Raw genomic sequence first — 19,750 nt, 5'->3', positions numbered from 1 at the left:
CTTGCTAAAACATTTTTTTCTTAAATATTTTAATCAGCTACTACTACAGAGACCTCACATGGAAGCATTTTCTTAAAAACCAAAAAACAATAAAACCCCTAAAATCCAGCAATTTCCTTCAGGTATGGCAAACAAACTAAAAGACAGTGAAAAGAAGCCTGAACTCTTATAAATATACCATATTCAGATTTCGTTTTTCTCTCAAAGTGTCATTTTCATCTTTGACAAGTGATAAATTCAAACCTCTCATTAACTTAAATTACCAATGAATATTTAATTAAAAGCATGTGTTAAAACCTATATTTCAAGTACATATACATCACATTACCTTCTAACACATAGATAAAAAATACATCCAACAACCTGTGTTACACATTTAATATTTACAGCATTTGTTTTAAAGTCTATTTTGCCCATTCAACCAAAAATAAATTTTCAACCTCTCACCACTATCTGAGTATGAGAAATACTTACTGTAGACAAAAGGATTCCATTTTCTTTCCGGGAATGCTCTCCACCCTCCTAGAGAACTCTTCTATGCAGGCTGCAAATTCATTTTCTGAGTTTTACAGTAACAAAGCTCTAGTGCCACAGAACCTAATGTAAATGAAATGGCCCTGCAGCAGCCTTCAGAACCCAGCTCACCTCAACCATGATACAGCTAATTGTTAAAAATGGTGGCTGAGACATTTTTCCATACATTAAATTAGGAGCTCTGATGAAGGCACTGGCATCCTCCCACTTCAGACAAAGGAAAATAATTTGCAACTGTACCAAAGCATGGATAATTGAGTCATCTCCCATACAGGGTCAGTGTTAGAGGTTTCCTCCATCTTTACAAAATGCAAACCACAGCTCATTGTCTCATCTCAGAAATCAATTCTTTGCAATGCTGCACTGGGTCAGAGTTTTAAAGGGATCTTAGCCCTGGTTAAATCCAGACTTCCAATGCCGAGACAAGTGACATTCTCACAGTTCCTCTCCCTTCCCACAGCAGCTCTACTCCATTCCCCACTTGACAGAGCCTCAAGTCTTCCTATTGTTAAGAGTACAGAAAAGTCCCACACCTCTGAAGGGAGCTCAATCTCTCAACTAGGTGAGCAATTTCCAAGTCCATGCTTCAGAAAGAAGTCCAGACCCTACAGGTCCCATGATACAAACACATTTCTTAGAATAAAAAGCTATACATCACCTTTTTTTTTTTTAAGGGAAGACAATAATCAAGCTACTCTTTAATGCTGAATTAAAAGCATTTTCTCTCTGATATTAAAAGTAGTATAGGCAATATTTATAATTTTTATCACCCTCCAGATAATGCTCACATGACTTAGGAAGTTTTCGTTTCACTTACACAAATCACATTTGCTGCACCAAAAACTGGAAATACACTTAAAGGTCTTATACTCTTTTGAGGATGAATTTAGGATAGAAAAAGTATCTTAATTTGAATTACTTACATTTGGTAAGACTTAAGAATTACTCTTTAATTCTTCTAACTTAAAGCCTTATGCTAAAGTATTTCCTACAAGATAATTACAAATACCTCTAATAGTACTTTTCCCCACAAAATATTAAATGACTGAATTTCTTGTAAAGCATTACACACACACACACACACACACACCCCTACAATCCCAAAGAAGGATCTGGTTTTAGCAAAGAAAAATCCCATTTTAATATTTTACTTCATAAAAGAATCCTGTACTTTACATGCATCTTTTCAAAAAATCCAAAACAAAGTCCACACTACTTACTACTTAAAGGTCTGCAAAAATCCTAAATAATCAACAATTTAAATCTTTAAGCAAATACCCCTTTGCCCCACCCAATAGATTTTTTTTTAAGAAAAATGTTAGAATGACAAGGCACAAATCTGAACAATCTTCAGGAGAATCAAGTACTTTTTCTATCAAATGAGTTAAATGTTTCTGAATTCATTTCAGTATTTTAAACAAACTGAGACCTTGTCTTTCAGAGGCACTGCAACAACATGCTGTCAATTTAGCAGGGTGCATTTATCTTAATTTCATAGGTAATCCTACCTGCAGTTCTCAAATTTAAGGAGTTACAGACCGGTCGACGCTGTTGGTCACTGCAGCTCTTCCATACCTTCAATGTGGGATGAGCTCTGGTGGAACCAGTGCTCAAGTTTTTCCCACTCCAAACAGCCAAAGAGGAAGGGGGAGGGAAAAAGAGGGAAGAGGAGAGAGAGAAGAGAGAGAAAAAGAAAGAAGAAACAGGAAAAGAGAACACCCTGCAAATGTTGATATGACAGAAGCACTAAAGAGTCCAATTAGACAATAAGATTACAAGGTCCCCTTAAAAGGGGGGCAGGCAGCCCCAGGGGCACAGCATCATCATTCAAGCTGCTCCATACAGATTCAGAGAAGTCTGCCATCAGTTTGAAAGCACAAACTGATAGGAGTAACAGTTTATAGGTTACAGAAGGGTATTTTATTGTTAACGGACTGTACCAAGTTAAGATTTAAGAGGGGGAGAGACAACATGTAGGCAAGGAATGCTATGATACATCTTGTTTTTTTGACCCAAGCCACTGCAATTACTCTGATGTGAATTTTTGATGACTTCCGACATCTTGCATGGTTAATAATCGCTTCAGCTGTCATGTTTGGTTAATGTGGAAAATGCATTTGCTGCATTGTGATGCAGTGCTGTGGCCACAGATTGTAACACCAGTTCTGAAGCTGGTCCCTTAACTGAGCAGCAGGAATTTGCACATGCCATGATGCTAAAATAAATGGTCGTTAAAAGATTTTATACAGCAGCAGGCAGATTCTGCCATTTTAGCCTACAGAATGTATAGATCCAACATCCACAAGCATCTCAGATCACTGTGCCCTCATCAACTGCGCTGTCCTTCAAACACAACAGTAAATTCCCCATTTTATATGTTTGGCCTCTCAGTAGTTAAACGATTTTGATAATGTTTAAATAACTATTCAAATTAATTATAGCTTTGAACAGAACTGAGGTTATTTGCATTTCAGGAATACACAGCCAATGAAACTGACAGTGACACGGGAAAATGCAGACCTTTTATTAACATATGCTCAGCTCAACTGTCACTCCTCTATACAACATTTAGGGAAAAAATATATAATGTGTAAGTAATGAATATTCCCATTCTATCATAATGATTTTTTATAGTGTTCCTTAGAAAGAGATTTTTTTCCTCCATGTTCTAATGTATAACCTGAAAATTAAAGACTACGTTAAAATACTAACATGTGTTTTTTATTGTCACTAAAAGAAATTTGATGCAGCAAACAACTGTGCAATTGCAGGAAAGCTTGTGCAAAAGCAGAGATGAAACCACACTGAAAACCAGGCACCAGATGATTAAAGTCAGATCAGTCAGGTAGTGGACCATCATTACAGTGCAGATTGCAAAAGAAAAATCCAGAGAAAGACCTTCCATCTTCAAAAGCAAAACCACAAACCCTACAGCTCCAATCTGTTGGCTGCAAAACCAACACCTTTACTGCAGAACCTGAAGGACACATGATTTGCCAATTTCACAATATATATATATATATTTATACAAATATTAACTTGGCTACTTAGCATCTAGAATTTGGCTACTTAAGGTTCTTATCTATAATAATCATCTTGGTATTTAAAGAAGCAGAATCAAGTCACAGACTTTGCTGCTTTAAAAGAAAACCAATTAATATAATCAACTTGTATTTCTTACATCAGAACTTTTGCCAATTAAATGTTCAGAGTTGAGATGTTTCAGACGTTTCTGCCTTAAGAAATAAAACTAAACTAAAAAGAATGAACATAAGAACACATTGGTGTCTGAAGACTGAATAACAATGAAAGAACTTATGTTACTAACATAAAAATCAACACATGATTTCCTTTGTTTTATTCATTGTGATAGCACCAAATGCATAATTTGGAGGTGCATGTGTTAACAAGAGCTGTAAAACTGAAGAGCTTTCTAGTTTTGTTTCTTCTCCTAACTTAAAATTAACGGCACCAACAGTGCTATTCGGTGCCATAGCAGATGTCACAGTACTTGTAGCGAACATTCAACAATTCAAGCTTTTTTTTCCAGACCCAATACAAGGTACCACTAGCAGCTCAGAAACTGCACAAGGAGGGAGGGAGGGAGTGTGCACTGGGGGTAGCTTTGAAATTAACCAGGCTCAGCTTATGCTCCAATTACCGAACAAAAGACAATCCTGGGGGACCTTTCTCTGAACCAGTGCAAGAAGCAAACTCTTTTGTTTCTGATCAAATAAATACAGCACTGGAGCCTAGTGGATATGCAGCAATAGGAGTCTCTGCCTGGGGATGGAAGGGGCAAGAAAAAAAAGAACTCAAAGACCCCAGTGTGGTTACAGTCAAACCATTTCACTGACGATTAAAACCTATTCCTGAGGGAGACGTCTGAAGTTCACTACAGAGGAGTGAGAAGACCCCCTTAAATTACTAAAAAAACAAACAAAAAACAAAAACAAAAACCCCCACCTCACAGCATCGTGTTTTTCCACCATGGCCAAGTATATTAAGATGACATGTCTTTATGCTAGAGTCAACTGTAAACCAGCCTCTGTCTTCCCAATCCATGAGTATCCCAAGGAAATCAGATGAGTTGCAGAACATTCTGACTGCAAGGACCTCGCAGTAGAGAGTACTGAGAAGTGTTAACTAACCTGCCTCTGACCCCAAGCCAGAATATGTATGTGGAGGTTGTTAAAACACTGGAAAGAAGCCACCTTACAAAGGCAGTGCTTCTCCAATTGTTTTATCACTAGATGAAGTGATCCATTCCTAAATGCCTATTGGTTAGTCCGTTGTTTAATTCTGTGTTTTGGCTTTATATGGCCCTAAGCACCAAAAACTAAAACAAAGAGAAAAGGGTAGACAACTAGTAGACCCAGCATTTCTTGATATAAGGGACATAACTGAGCCTGCTTATACAAATGCAGAATGATGTCTGACCCTTTCTACCAAAGGGGATCGATACAATCTTTTCAAAATCCTCTGTGCACTGCACTGCTCTGAACTGCAACAGCAGCTAACCTGTATATCACACACACATACTTATATAAAAAACACAGACACCCAAAAGTGTAAAGACAGATGGAACTTACTACCACAACGCCAAAGTATATTAAGGTCTTTGTGGATTTGAAAGGTCTCCAAATTTCAGGTGAGGACTTGAGTTTTAAATAGTATTCCACACAAATTTCAACAAAGACTGCCTTTAGACAGTTCCTTAGAATTCCCTGTAATAAGCTATAATAGAAAAGTTTCAAGTTTTTTATTTCCATCTCTCTACGGATTCTTCCAATTAGTCCATCAAAGAACTTCTTAGCAAAGAAGAGGTATAGGACCAAGAAAGAAAGAAAAAAAATTTTCTGAAAACGGTAGGAAAACTTCCTCCAACTTAAGATAGCCAGATTCTAAAGACTGACTTTCTCCCTCATGTAGTTAACTGATTTGAAAGATCTGGGTAGGGGAAAAAAAGGAGGGTGGAGACAGTTCCAAGTTCCTTAGGCCCACACTTGAAACACACCAAGGATTCAGAGACATTTTTGAAGGCATTAGTACTCCTTTTTTTTTTTTTTAAACCTGTTACCACTAATAAATAAGATTACAGAATAGGAAAAGGAAGCCACTGAAATTCTGTGGTTCAAGTAGAATTACAATAATCACTAGGTGAAGTCAGCATGCTCAAGTGAACAACCATAAAGCTCTAAAGTACATTAACAACGTGCAGGGCTTTACCCAATAATCAAACTTTTACACAACCCTGGTGAGCTCTGTTCTGCCTTCTGCCAGGTTCACTGGGCTGTTGGGAAGATCAAGTAATATCACCAGTGGGTAAGTTCTTTTAAGAGTTAAAAATGAAAGGCCATGTGAGGTCAGGCAATCACTGCCTGCTACCTGCAGGCCTTCTGAGGCACAGCTGGCTCCCAGTTGCCCTCCCAGCCTGCCATCACCAACCTGCTTCCGGCTCCCCTCTCCTAGCTGAGCCCTTGTTCCCTGGCCCCATGCTATACTTTCCCCCAGTACATTCATCTGTACTGCCACAACTCTCACCTCTAGACCAATGGCTCTGGGAAATTCTGCCTGGAGCTATTTTCTGAGCAGTATTTCTTATCCTGTCTTTAAATGTTTCAGGGCCATTTCCACAGTGATGTCTTTAGCCAGAACATCAAAAACTGAAACAAAATCTCGACTCTTAATCTAGTTAATCTTCCCAATTTCTCAGCCTCAACTAAGAGTACCAATAGCACCGATCCTTCCCTCGCTATAAACCTCAAGTTATTTCCAAACATCTTCTTAAACCCATCAGGCACCAAGTGCGACAGATGTTTTATTTCAAACGTCTCTCACACATCTTTTCCTCTCCGTTTTCTCGGCCACCAACCTGGTCCTGGCTGTCACCACTGTGCCTGGATTATTGCAGTTGCCTCTGAACAACACCTCGGCGGGTATTCTTCCACTGGCCAAGCCAACTTCCCTAAGTGTTTCCACACTCTCCCTCCTTTTTTGTTGACATTCACCTGCTCCAAAACCCGTAACAGCGAGTACTGCCTACAACCCACAGCCTGGCAGTCACTCCTTCCACATCAGATCCCCCCTCAATGACAGATTTTATTTCTCAGCACATAACTTCTCACCTCCCTGACTTTGTTCAAGTTATTACTCTCAAATCCTCTTTCACTTCCTGCAGGCTGAACCCATTTAACCTTTCACGGCCTATACTGGGATGCTGCCTATTCTGGGGGTCTTCCCCAACCACCCCAGAATTTAGAAGTCATGACCCCCTTCCTTTCCTCTGAACTCCATATGGCAGTTAGAATCTCAAGCCATTTCCATTCAATTTTGCCAGTCACTTTACACTGTCTTGGATAGTGTGACCCTATTATAGGAATGTTAGTCTTAGCTCTCCAGAGAGAAAACAATGAGCTTCCAGAGGGCAGTATCCTGATTTTGTGTTTATTCTATTGTCATCAGTGCCTACCACAGTGCTGTCCTTAATGGGCACTCAACAAAACCATTTCATTGATTTTTATTAGTGTTCACTAGGCCCCATTCAGAGAGATGAAGGCAACTACTTAAAGGGGAGCTAAATATACCTTTGCTTATTGTTTGCACTTTGAAATCTGTTCAGCTCTTTGGGATAATTGCAGCCTTAGGTACTAAAGTCAGATGCTGAGGTGGTTCTTGGCTAATACATAGAGGCACAAATTCCTTCTTTGTGACTAAGCAATATCACCAACAGTATTCAATTCCCAAAGATGCAACTTCCTTCTTAGCGGCATCTAGAGCCAAGGAGATTCAGGGAAAATGAGATGGTCCTGGCCCAAAGTCAGTGGTGTGGCCTTCACAGCTGATCTGCCCTAACAAATCAGCTGAGGATGAAAAAGCAATCTGCTAATTTTATAATGACATTTCACCTTGAGTATTAAGCAAGGATCACTAGATTTAGGCAGTTGATAAAAAACAAATCAGATGATTTCTGCATGTTTTACTTAGCAGTAAAATAAATTAAGGTTCATTCTCTGTTGCTTATATGCAAATCTGTCTGCTCAGGGAACAAAAGGGAAAAGGAAGCTCTCTGCATTGAGAAGCTGATGCCCCATACCAGGGATCTACCTTGCTAAGCCTACAGGTCCAAAAGGGTGGGAGGAGGCTAAGTTTAGAAGTGGGCTGAAAACTTAGGTCAGGCAGATGAAAGTAACTTCAGAAGTAAGATTTCCACTTTAAACACATTTTCAAGTAGTTGTACCTCAGCAAGTGCAGTTACTAATGGGAGTGGGCTAAAATGGGAGCAGAAGCAATTTCCTCAAATATTCCTCCAGGGTAATTCACTGACGTCCCAGGTTTCAGAAATTCAGAATGAGAGCTCTCTGTCAGCTTGGGTCTAGGTCTCTGTCTGTCCGCCTCTCTCTCTCTCTCACATACACACACAAAAATACTCATAGCCTCGAATCAAGCCTTAGTACTTAGATAAAGGGAATAAGTGATTTTGACAAGAATTTAGAGACTATATGAAGACTTTCCCTCAATAATAATACATGAGATAACAAAGTATATTAAAGACTCATCTTCATCATAGCCATAAAACTTCAGGGGCAATTCATGTTCCTTGTGGCACAGGTTAAGAAAATAAGGCACAGAAAATCTCAAGATTCTCACAGGTCCAGGTCCTAGATTCAGGACCTTAGTTTCTTGCTTACAGAGTTCTTTACACAACACAATGTGACACTGTACCAACAAAAACTGTCCAGGTGTGTGCTTGATGAAATGCAATTTCATGGACTCAGAAGTTGTTACATGGAAGATGATAGTGGATATAAAAGAAAAGCTTCTAGCTTTTGAGTTCTTGTTACCAGTGTACTTTACACAACAGATGTATTTCTTACCAGGTTGATTGTAAATAGAATTCTTTTAAACAACTTCTATTTTAAATTCAGTAGGGAGGCTGTTATTTGAAGGAATACTAAAGTTACATATCACCCCAAGACTTAATAAATGCAGATAATCAGTTTGCATTTGCTTATTAATATGGAGTCCACATTATTACCGTTGTTTTAAAGAAAAGACGTGAAAACCTCAATTTTCATGTAATTTTTTTTGCTGGATATATTTATTATTTCTGTTATTAACTGGAAAACACTGATGAGACCAGAAATTAATTAAAAAAAAAAGACTTCTCAATAGCAAGAAAAGGATTATTAAAATTATTCAATCCTCAATGGCTTAAACAAGGGGAAAAGCGTACATATTTTGCTATCTGGTCAGAATTTCAAATTTACTGACATATATAAGTTCCTGAAATTTTTCTAAAAATATTTAAGAAAATAAGCAGTTAAAAATTGCATATAATTTTTAACAAAAATATGCGAAATAACAACTCAATGAATTTGCAACAGAAAACATGGTGATGCCCTGGTCCCACATCAAGGAGTAGGAGAGGTGAGAGGAGGCCCTGCCTTTCATCACCCACTGCTTTAGGCCAGGACAGACAACCAAGGCAAATGGGATGGGTGACCTTGTGCAGGAACTTATGCTGCCCTATAAAACCACTGGCTCAGGTTTCCATCTTTGCACCACACCCTCTACATCTCAACAGGAACTTGGGGATCTGCAATTCTAAAACAGGTTTTTGAAGCCGATGCTGGTTTTAAAATCTGCTCTTCCCACATCACTCTCTCCACCAGGCTTCCAGCAGTGACACTGGAGAAAGTCATTTTAAAAACAACAGTCCAGGAGTTCCCGTCATGGCGCAGTGGTTAGCGAATCCGACTAGGAACCATGAGGTTGAGGGTTCGGTCCCTGCCCTTGCTCAGTGGGTTAACGATTTGGTGTTGCTGTGAGCTGTGGTGTAGGTTGCAGACGCGGCTCGGATCCAGCGTTGCTGTGGCTCTGGCGTAGGCCGGTGGCTACAGCTCCGATTCGACCCCTAGCCTGGGAACCTCCATATGTGGAGGGAGAGGCCCAAGAGATAGCAAAAAGACATAAAAAAAAAAAAAATAATAATAATAATAAAATAATAAAAACAACAGTCCAGTTTTATTAACATGCTTCTTACACACTAAGTCCTCCAGAAAACTACTGAGATGACTAAGACATTTCCAGTTCTACTCCCTTGCCATCTCACATCCTTAAGTCAATACTGGGACATTTCAAGTAGCTGAATCCCCTAGGGCATACCTAAAACACTGAAAATCTAATGAAGACGGGGACTATATTATATCCACTTATGGTGCTTAACCAAAGCATCGTGTACAAGGTTACGTGCTCAACTATATTTATTGATTAACCTGTAAGTTGTTGAGGATTGTTACTCAAATGGCTCGAGAAATATCTGCATAACTGCAGCTTACTGTCAGCCTTCTCCAACTGTGCTATTTCTGTGCAAACTCACATTTAGAATTTAATCGGGAGTGTTACTGTGAAGTTACCTATATATTATTTGAACTTAATCTAATTAAATTCTATTTAAGCCTTATGGGTGAAATGCCATGTAAGGCTACCTACATGCTTTCTAAAACCAAGAGATGGTTAAGTCTCGTGGACAGCATAGTCAAGCTGGAGTCAAAAGAACTGGGTTCTAGTGAACCCTATATAAGTCGTTCACTTTGAGTCTCAATTTCCTCATCTGTAAAATGGGAAAATGCCAGCACATCTATATGAAGAACACTATGTATATGCCTATACAATAGAATTACTCTTCAATGCAAAGAGAAGCCATTTCAAATGATTTCAAAGACACAGGCTGCACATTTTAATACATTTTTGAAATATGCAGACTGATTTAGACACTTCCAAGGAAATACTTATTCTGCCTCTCTGCTTTCTCTCATGGCATCTGTTGTTACTAGCAGCTGAGGAAAAGTAAAATCTAACATCATTAACAGCAGAGCAAGATCCCCAGCACTCACTCAATTCGGGAGGGGGTTACAGAGAAGCAAGTGAAAAAGTAAACAAAATGAGGATGAGAGGAGCTGAGGAGAAAGGCAGAGAAAATCAGGTTAATGAATAAAAACAACAAGTCCATCTTTCATCTCTTCTGGCTCCTACTGATGGCAGACGGTGTATTTAATCTGCTGAGAGAACAGATTTAAGGCCTCCCTTTGGCATAGTCCATCCATGAATTATTAACGTTTGCAGAGCAGTAGCACATCCGCTCATAGCATCAGAGAGGAAAGCGATGATTAACCAAGATGGGATTATTAATCCCTCCACTTCCCTTTCCTCTGTCTCCCTCTCTTCTGCATTACCCCACTGGCCTCGGATTGTTTTTTAGACAGTGTGTTTTAAGGTACAGCCTCAGTATCAGAGTCAATACCTCCATGGTGAAAAAAATAATCAATGACCAATAATAAGTCAGAAGTTTTTAATATATAAAAATTTTAAACATATTTTATTAACCACTGTGTCCTTCATGAAGCAAAAATAAAAATAAGGGTGGTTACAAATTCTTTACAGACTCAAACAATTAAAAGATAAATACATTGTTTTGAAGGCTGAAAGTTAAGGGCTGGTCCACAGGGAGACTAAATAAAAAAAAAGTTGGAGGAGATGGCTAGAAAAGCAAGTTTACCTACACTAGATTTCTGTAACCACTTAACCCAGTGGCTCTCACACTAGAGGGCTTGTTAAAGCATAGATTCTGGACCCTACCTCCAAAGATCTGGTTTCAGTAGGTCTGGGGTGGGGCCTGAGAATTTGCATTTCTAACAAGTTCCCTGGTGATGCTGATGATGCCAGTCTGGGCACTACATTTCAGAATCACTGACAAAAGAGCTTCTTTGCTATTGCCAAGGGCATTCAGGGCATGAGAGGAATGGAAGAGGAAATTAAAACCAACCTGAAGTAGAAAGTACAAAGACAAAGATGAGATCTGTAGCTCCTCTTGCCTTCCTAACCCCCAATGAAAAACACAGAGGCCTAAAGGACTCTGTAATGCTTGCTGCTCCAAAATAAACCCTATTCCGTAAATCCCTCTTTCCCCCTCCCCAACATGAGCTACTAGGATGAGCAGTTAACAAATAGTGAAGACTACATACGAAGTTGAGAGCTAGATTAATTTATAACTTCATTCCTAAAACATGAGAAACAAAATCAAATATGCCCTTTTTTCTCGGTCATTTTCTTCCCTGTCATCCCCCCTACTTATTAGGATTTGGCTCTAATGATTGATCGATCAATCTTCAAAAAGCAAGTAAGCTGTAACAGCCTCACCCAGTTTGCTATGTACTGTAACAAAAAACTCTTACACTCTCAATATCAAGCTGAGTTAGGCACCACGAAAACCAAAAGTAGAATATTAGCAGAAGCTTTAGGCAAGGCCCCAGAATAAGGAAATGCACCTCAGGGTACCCATTAAAAGAGCAAAACATGAGCAGATTAGCTAGACGAATAAATTAAATTACACCTCTTTGGGTTTGCAAGTGCAGAAAACACGAATGATGGTAGCACATGAGGAAGAGGCCTACCTCTGGCAGCGGCAAGTCCAGGCTCCGACAGAACGACCTCTCCACCAGGCCCAGCTCAACCTCATACCTAGAACTCAACCTACAAAGCAAGGATGCATGCTGCCAGGTTGCAGGAAGCATCCTAACAGCCACAGATTTCATGGCTAAAAAAGGGGGGTTGGAAAAAAGGGGGTATGCTCCCATTAGAAATGGCTGCTCCAGAAACCAGCCAGTCTAAAAGGCTGGGGGTGGGGGTGGGGGGAGACCAAGAAAGAGGGATGCAAAGGACAGAGGAAAGCAAGAATGAAAAGAAAAAAGGAGCAAAGACAAAAAGAGTGGACAATGGGAGGATAGTCCAAAGGAAAGAAGGATGGAAACAGGGAGGGTGAAATAGAAAGCAAAAAAACAGAGTTCCTGCTGTGGCTCAGCAGAAACGAATCTGACTAGTATCCATGAGGATACAGGTTCAATCCCTGGACTTGCTCAATGGGTTAAAGATCCGGTGTTGCCATGAGCTGTGGTGTAGGTCACAGACAAGGCTTGGATGAGTTGCTGAAGCTGTGGTGTAGGCCGGCAGCTGCAGCTCCGATTCAACCCCTAGCCTGGGAACCTCCATTTGCCATGGGTACGGCCCTAAAAAGGCAAACAACAACAACAAAACCCCAAAAAACGAGCAAAAACAAACCTCTCCTCCGACCTGCTCTGAACCCTGACAGTCTAGTCCATCTAAAGTTTCAAATATGACATTTGTTCTGGTCTGCCACGTTGCATTTGCCTGGTACCAGTGACCTATTCGGACAGCATAAACCAGGCTCATAGTCTCTAGTGTGACAAATTTCAAGAAACCCTAAGCCCTTTCACTTAAAGGGCATCTATAAACTGTCAGCAGCAGCAACAAACATCAGTATCACTTTTTGCTCCAAAGTATATTTCAGATGGAAAAATCAAGGTTTGTCATAACTCAGTATTACTCTTCTAGGTAGCATTTTCATCCATACAATTTAGTTAGCCAGCAAATCTTTCACATGGAAAGGAATAAACACTTCAAGGAAAACAAAAACAAGTAAAAAGAGGTCCAAGAGGAAAGACAGGACCAAAACATCAAGAAATCTGACCAGTGGCAAGAGAACTAGCTTAGGGTCTTTGAGGGGAAAAAAGAAATGTGGGATTTACCTAACCAGTTCGCCCCTTGATGCCTTCCTAAGCAAGGCATGATAATAAGGCTACAGAGAAAGTTATTAAGAAGTATCCAGGGAGTTCCCGTCGTGGCGCAGTGGTTAACGAATCCGACTAGGAACCATGAGGTTGCGGGTTCGGTCCCTGCCCTTGCTCAGTGGGTTAACGATCCGGCGTTGCCGTGAGCTGTGGTGTAGGTTGCAGACGCGGCTCGGATCCCGCGTTGCTGTGGGTCTGGCGTAGGCCGGTGGCTACAGCTCCGATTCAACCCCTAGCCTGGGAACCTCCATATGCCGCGGGAGCGGCCCAAGAAATAGCAACAACAACAACAACAAAGACAAAAAGACAAAAAAAAAAAAAGAAGTATCCAGGTTCAAGTTCCACCTTTGACAATAACTAATCTATCCTGGACAACACCAACACTCATTCACCTCACCTCAAACACTGCAGTGAGGAACAAGATGGTGATGGACAAAGTATTACACAAATACCACTGCAAAATATAAACATAAGGATTATTATGGTGTGCTCACCAAAGTTCACATAAAATTATCACCCTGTTACTTCCCTCTAAATCCACCAAGTTAGGACAAAGCCACACAATTTCCTTATTTTATTTTTTTTTTCTTTGTCTTTTTGCCATTTCTTGGGCTGCTCCCGGCATATGGAAGTTCCCAGGCTAGAGGTCAAATCAGAGCCATAGCCACCGGCCTACACCAGAGCCACAGCAACGCGGGATCCGGGCCACGCCTGAAACCTACACCGCAGCTCACAGCAACGCTGGATCCTTAACCCACTGAGCAAGGCCAGGGATCAAACCCGCAACCCCATGGTTCCTAGTCGGACTCGTTAACCACTGAGCCACGACGGCAACTCCAAAGCCACAGGATTTCTTAATAACCATTTTTTCCCCAACAGTTTGAGGGGGACAGTGAAATGATATAATTGTTACTCATGAAAGCTGCATCCTTTTTCACACATTAGGAGGTTTTTACATTAGGGAATAAAGGAAAAGACTGTATACTGCTTTATAGGAACTGACAAATTCAGAACTATGAAGGGTATTCTGTTTATTTTAGTAAAGGGGTGAATTTTATTAAAGTACAGGTTGCTCTCTAACACATGCTTCATGAACTAACTCCTTACCACCCTGTTAAATCAATCTTCCTTGTCATTTCAAACAGACGTTCTACAGCCTCAAGTATGTGGTCCAAACAACTCAACACTCCCAAAATGGTCATAGTCAAGAAAGTTCACTATGGAGCCAATTTCCAAGTTCTCTGAATTAAGCATGTCTTGCTTTTGTAATTAGAGGGAAAAGTGAGTTTTCTCTCCTAATGCTATTCACTTCTCATTCACACACTCAAAATCCAAAATTTAATGTTTTCTCATCATCTAACTCTCTCAGCCCTCATTCAGCCTTCAATTCCAGTCAAGAAGGGTCCAGGTTGTGAAATAGGCAATGATTTTTACAGGCAATGACTGCTTTTCTTCCAACCACTCTGAGCCCAGCTTCCTTCATAAGCAGGACACTGGACCTGCCCCTCAGCTAGACTCAAATTTCAACTTCATGCTAGGAAAGTGGGACCTGCTGAAGGCCACTCATACAGAGTGCTTAGCTGGGACCTACTCTGGAACACCACCAGGCCCTTCAGCTCCCCGACAGGTCTTCTCTTCAAGATTCTGTTATGTTAATTTGCATTTATTTTTAAGAGCCAGTTAGCCCATAGGGTACCAATCTGCATGACTTCAGGTGCTAATGTTCTGTTGAATGTCACCTTCTCATGTTATGCTGTCTCCTAGAAGTAATTTTGCTACGCAGAAATTCTTTCTGGTATTCTGGAGCCCACACTAAGTTGAGGGCTTTGCATGTGTCTTTAAAAACCAAACACACATAATACCCTTAGACAGCCAAATCATATTACAAGAAGTAAGATTTCAACATTCCGGCACACTGCCAGAACTTAATGGCCAGTCAGACGCTAAGTAAGGAAATGGGTCTGCATTAAACCTACAAATAAGTCAACAATCAATAGTTCAGGATTACAGTAAAAATTTGATGTGCCCTTTAAATTGCTTCTAGCATTATCCTTCTAACTCGAGCTCAGCTTCAGAAGCAAAACAAAACAAAGATGATCAAGCAAGAAGCTGAGCACAACCTATTTTCACAAGCACAAAGCCCTGGCATTTCAAAACTAAAAGCTGCTCCAGGATTTGACAGAAATCCTTTACCGTGTACCTGTAAGGCAGCAAACTGAGAAATAATAGGCTGAGCTTTAGACATTAAACCGACAGCTCAGCAAGGAGAAAACTATGGCAAAGAAGCCAGCATCTGGAGATAAACGGAGGAAGCAAGTTTGGCCTTCCTGCAAAACTCATCCCCAACCCCCAACCAGCAGGGGTTTGTATTAGGGTGTATAAACCACATTCCGGCTTCTCGCTCCACCAACATTATTTTACTGCTAAGCATATATAAGTAAGAGCAATGCTCACCACATCCATTCACCATGGGCTATCTACTCATTTTGCTCTAGATGAGCAATCAATTACACTTCTATTTCATATTTCTATCTCCTTCCTCCTTCAAATATACCCTGAAAATTCACCCCTTTACTAAAATAGACTTTGTCTACAAACTAAATTTAAAACCTAGGGGAAATAAGGCACAGTACTGAACTCAAATGCACAGAAGAGAGTTTCAGTCTGGCATACCTGCCTCTTAGGCCTTTGGGCTCCTCCTTGGGAAAGCAGGGTTAAGGATAATAACCACCTCAGAGGGTTACTAGAAGGACTGAATGAGAAAACCCAGAAGGTGCTTAGTAGTATCAGAACACAAGAAATGTTCATTAAACCTTAGTTTTGTCTCCTCAATTTTAGCACGGGTAAGGCAGAAGACAGGAATTGAAACTTGTCTTTGGTGCCATGTTTCACTGCACCAGCAAGAAACACTTAAAGGGAAGGAAGGGGGATAAGAAGGGAGAGATGAAGAAAACACAGGTATTGAAACCAGCACTGAGTTCCCGTCATGGCTCAGCAGTAAATGACCTGACTAGTATCCATGAGGACATAGACTAAAAAGAAAGAAAGAAACCAGCACTGCCCAAAGTGTGGCTGAAGGAGCACCAGCACACAGTCTGTTCCCATGCTGCAGCAGATAAGTACAAAAACTAAGAAGAAGCATTTAGAAACTTTTATAGCAATCTGACAGAGTAATTTTTATATCTATTGAATTTAACTTTAAAAACTAAGCTTATATTTTGCATGTCTTTTATTTCATTCTTTCTTAGTAATTCATTTCTCCTGTGTTTTATTCAAGTACAGGTTAAGTTGGTACTAAAAAAAAAAACCAAAAATCTTGAGAAGCATGTATTCTGTAGAAATCTTTTGTTTTGGCCACACCCATGGCATATGGAAGTTTCCCTGGCCAGGAATCAAATCCAAGCTGCAGCTGCAGCAACACCGGATACTTAACCCACTGAGCCACAGGAGGAACTCTTGTGTATACAACACCCATCACCACATTCCTTCAATATGAAGACATGGGGCAGTTTGGGACCTCATTACAGAACCAAGTGCTATGTGGAAGCGTTAAACCTTCAAGGATCCACCAAGCCCTGCTCATTTAGAGACTGGTCCTGCTGAGACAGACTGATATGCACTGTGAACAAAAGAGAACCTAGTAAGAAAGGAGAAAGCACTCCCAGATGCTATTACACACAATGCTATTGTAGGGTAGGTAGAAACAGCCTTGGAAGGTTTTAATATACTTGACTTGCAATAGCATTTTTAAATAGACAACTTTTTTTTAAAAGCAAAAAGAGGAGTGGAGAACACTCTCCCCCATATCGTTTTGCTCATGCCATTCAAAGAAAACAAATCCAATCAGGTAGTAATAAAAAAAAAAAAAAAATCAGCCAGTGAATCCACATTCCCACTTACATCCTGCTAACCTAATGCTCCCCTTTGTTCTATAAACTAAACAACCCAATCCTGGTTGTAAATATGTTTTATAAGACAAGGGTTTTTTCTGTACAATTTCTTGGAAGCTGTGTCACGCCCAGCCCTGCTCAGCAGATTCTGCCGCAGTGCTTCAAGTGCTGCAGTTTTCTGAAAAGCACAGGCAGGATTTTGCTGATGGCATCTTGGCCTCACAGCCACTCCACAGTGAGAAGCAGGGACTCGCCCTTCTGTCCTCCAGGATAATTAACACGGTGCGTGCACCGCTGCTGATGGTTAGTGGTACACACCAGGAGCTACCTTAGCCTCGGCTTAGCTGCCAGCAGCCTAAGCTTGGGGGACTCAGCCTCTCTATATCTGAAGTGCAAGAAGGGAGCCAGTCATTTGTGAGACACAGAAATGCTCAAAAAGAAAGCAACACACACTGGTCCTGAGAGCTCTGCAGCAAAAGAAATCCTAAGTACCGGTCTTGTCAGTAAGAGGATGTTGCCCATTCTACCTGACAGCTTCTTTGTCCTCACCAAACAACAAACACAAGAAGCAACATCAAGAGTCTCTTCTGTCTGAGCCTCTCTCTCAGGTCCTTCACAGAATGTGGATTTTTAGTGGAGATGGTGAGAGCCTGGGCCCCAAAGTTGTGTAACTAGGGAGCCATACTTTGCAACCACCACCAATGGAAAGAGCCCCATCAGGCTGCTGGAAAGCTTTTGGTGGAACATTCCAAAACAGAAATAAGAGATTACAGGGCACTGTGGCAAGCAAATCAAAGTGGCACACAGGGTCAAGGGCTGCCATCTGAGAATGACAGACTGGTCTACGGTACTGCATTCAATATGTGACAAGGTTTTAACCTCCATTTAAATCAAACAGTTCAGCCCATTTCTGGTTCCTGAAACCAAGCAACATAAATATACCACACTGACGATAACAACAGATGTTTCCCCATCTCCAGAGTACTGGGGCATCAATAGATATTGGCAGGTTAAGAGAAGGCTAGTGAAGGAGGGAGGAGATGATGCAAGTCCACTTCAAAGGCACCAGGGCCTGGCCAATATTTGAAGTGCTCTATTCAATTGTTAGATAAATATTTCAGCCATAGGCTTCCTCCAAAATACTCTTAGAGAACCATTCCAACTTCTTTCTTCTTTAAGTTGGTAATTGATATTCCCCTGCTCACTACCAGGATATAAGAAACCTCTGAGAAGACAAAAAAGCCTGTCATTTCCTGCCTGCTCAGAATGCATTCAGCATCCATTTACTTGCTTGTTCTGAAAGCCCTGCATTCAGAAGTAAGTGTGAATGGATAAGTAAAAAGGCTGAAATCTCATATCCTTGGCTCACATAAAAGCAGTTTTTCACATTTTCCACAGACGATGCCTTTAACAGCCATTTTTATTCCAAAGTTACCATTTTTAATTCCATTCACAGGACACTTTACAATAATTGCATACTTTGCTACCAGACCACAATGCGTACCTTTATCCTTATCACAGTCAGAAAAATGAAATCATTTCAACACCACAGTAATCAGCATTACCCCTAATTATAAACACAAAATAGGATGGCACATTAACCTGCCCTGTGAAGACACTATTTTTTCCTTTTTACATATTTACTGGTTTTTACCAGCTCTGAGATTTACTCTGGGTCAGGGTTTAATGAAAAGGAAGAGCAAACATGTTTATTAAATGGGGGTGATGTGGGCACCACAGTGTTCACATAAGAGACAAAGCCTAGCACAGCTACTACCCTGAACAAGAACACAGGGCACGGTTAGATGTGTGTCTTTTCCACATGCAGCTCTGCCACTACAAATGCATTTTGGCCAGAAACCTACCTGGTATTTGTTCCAGGAAAGGGTTTCTAATACGCTTTGGATGTGGTGGGAACTGAATGCTAGTGAACCCAAGAGCATTATCTATAGGTTGTCTTAAGTCCAAGATAGGCAGCTATTATAAACTAGGAGGTACATGGTAACCTTACTTTTTAATTTTTAAAAATACAAAATAAGGTTACCATGAACCTCCCAATGACTCTCTTAGGAGCAAGAGGAATATAAAAAAGGTCAATAAACACAAATGCTTAACTAAAAATCTTCACACTGTTAGATTCCATGCAACAGTCTCTTTAAAAAAAAAAAAAAAAAAATGCTATGGCCACACCTGCAGCATATAGAAATTCCCAGGCCAGGGACTGAATCTGAGCCACAGCTGTGACCAATGCTACACCTGTGGTCACAACGGATCCTTTAACCCACTGCTCTGGGCTGGGGATTGATCCTGCACCTCCAGAGCAACCCAAGCTGCTGTAGTCAGATTCTTAACCCACTGCACCATGGCAGGAACTCCTCTTACATGTTTGTATTATGTGAAAACATTTACAGAACAAAGTCTTATTCCTTTAGAGTACATCAGCTGAAAATTTCTGGCGTTCCTGTCGTGGCTCAGCAGAAACCAATCTGATTAGTATCCATGAGGACACAGGTTCGATCTCCAGCCTCACTCAGTGGGTTAAGGATCCAACATTGCCGTGAGCTGTGGGGTAGGTCACAAATGCGGGTCCTCTCTGGCATTGCTGTGGCTGTGGCATAGTACAGCAGCTACAGCCAGGAGATTCGACCCTGGTGTAGGAACTGCCATACGCCGCGA

The 19,750-nt window shown here is 40.7% G+C and overlaps 1 protein-coding gene across 4 annotated transcripts in view; it reads right to left on the bottom strand.

The window, feature by feature from the left end:
• The window catches only part of NUP93 (nucleoporin 93), a 115,837-nt gene that overhangs the window by 53,842 nt on the left and 42,245 nt on the right, over window positions 1-19,750 (bottom strand). The window contains exon 1 of one of the 4 annotated variants that reach the window (XM_021093395.1): window positions 2,043-2,671. The gene's annotated coding sequence lies outside the window, so the exon portion shown is untranslated. 4 annotated transcript variants of the gene reach the window in all.

Source organism: Sus scrofa, chromosome 6 (assembly GCF_000003025.6).
Source record: "Sus scrofa isolate TJ Tabasco breed Duroc chromosome 6, Sscrofa11.1, whole genome shotgun sequence".
NCBI lineage: Eukaryota > Metazoa > Chordata > Mammalia > Artiodactyla > Suidae > Sus > Sus scrofa.
The sequence above is the reverse complement of the archived record's forward strand: the minus strand, read 5'-3'. Positions and strand labels throughout refer to the sequence as shown.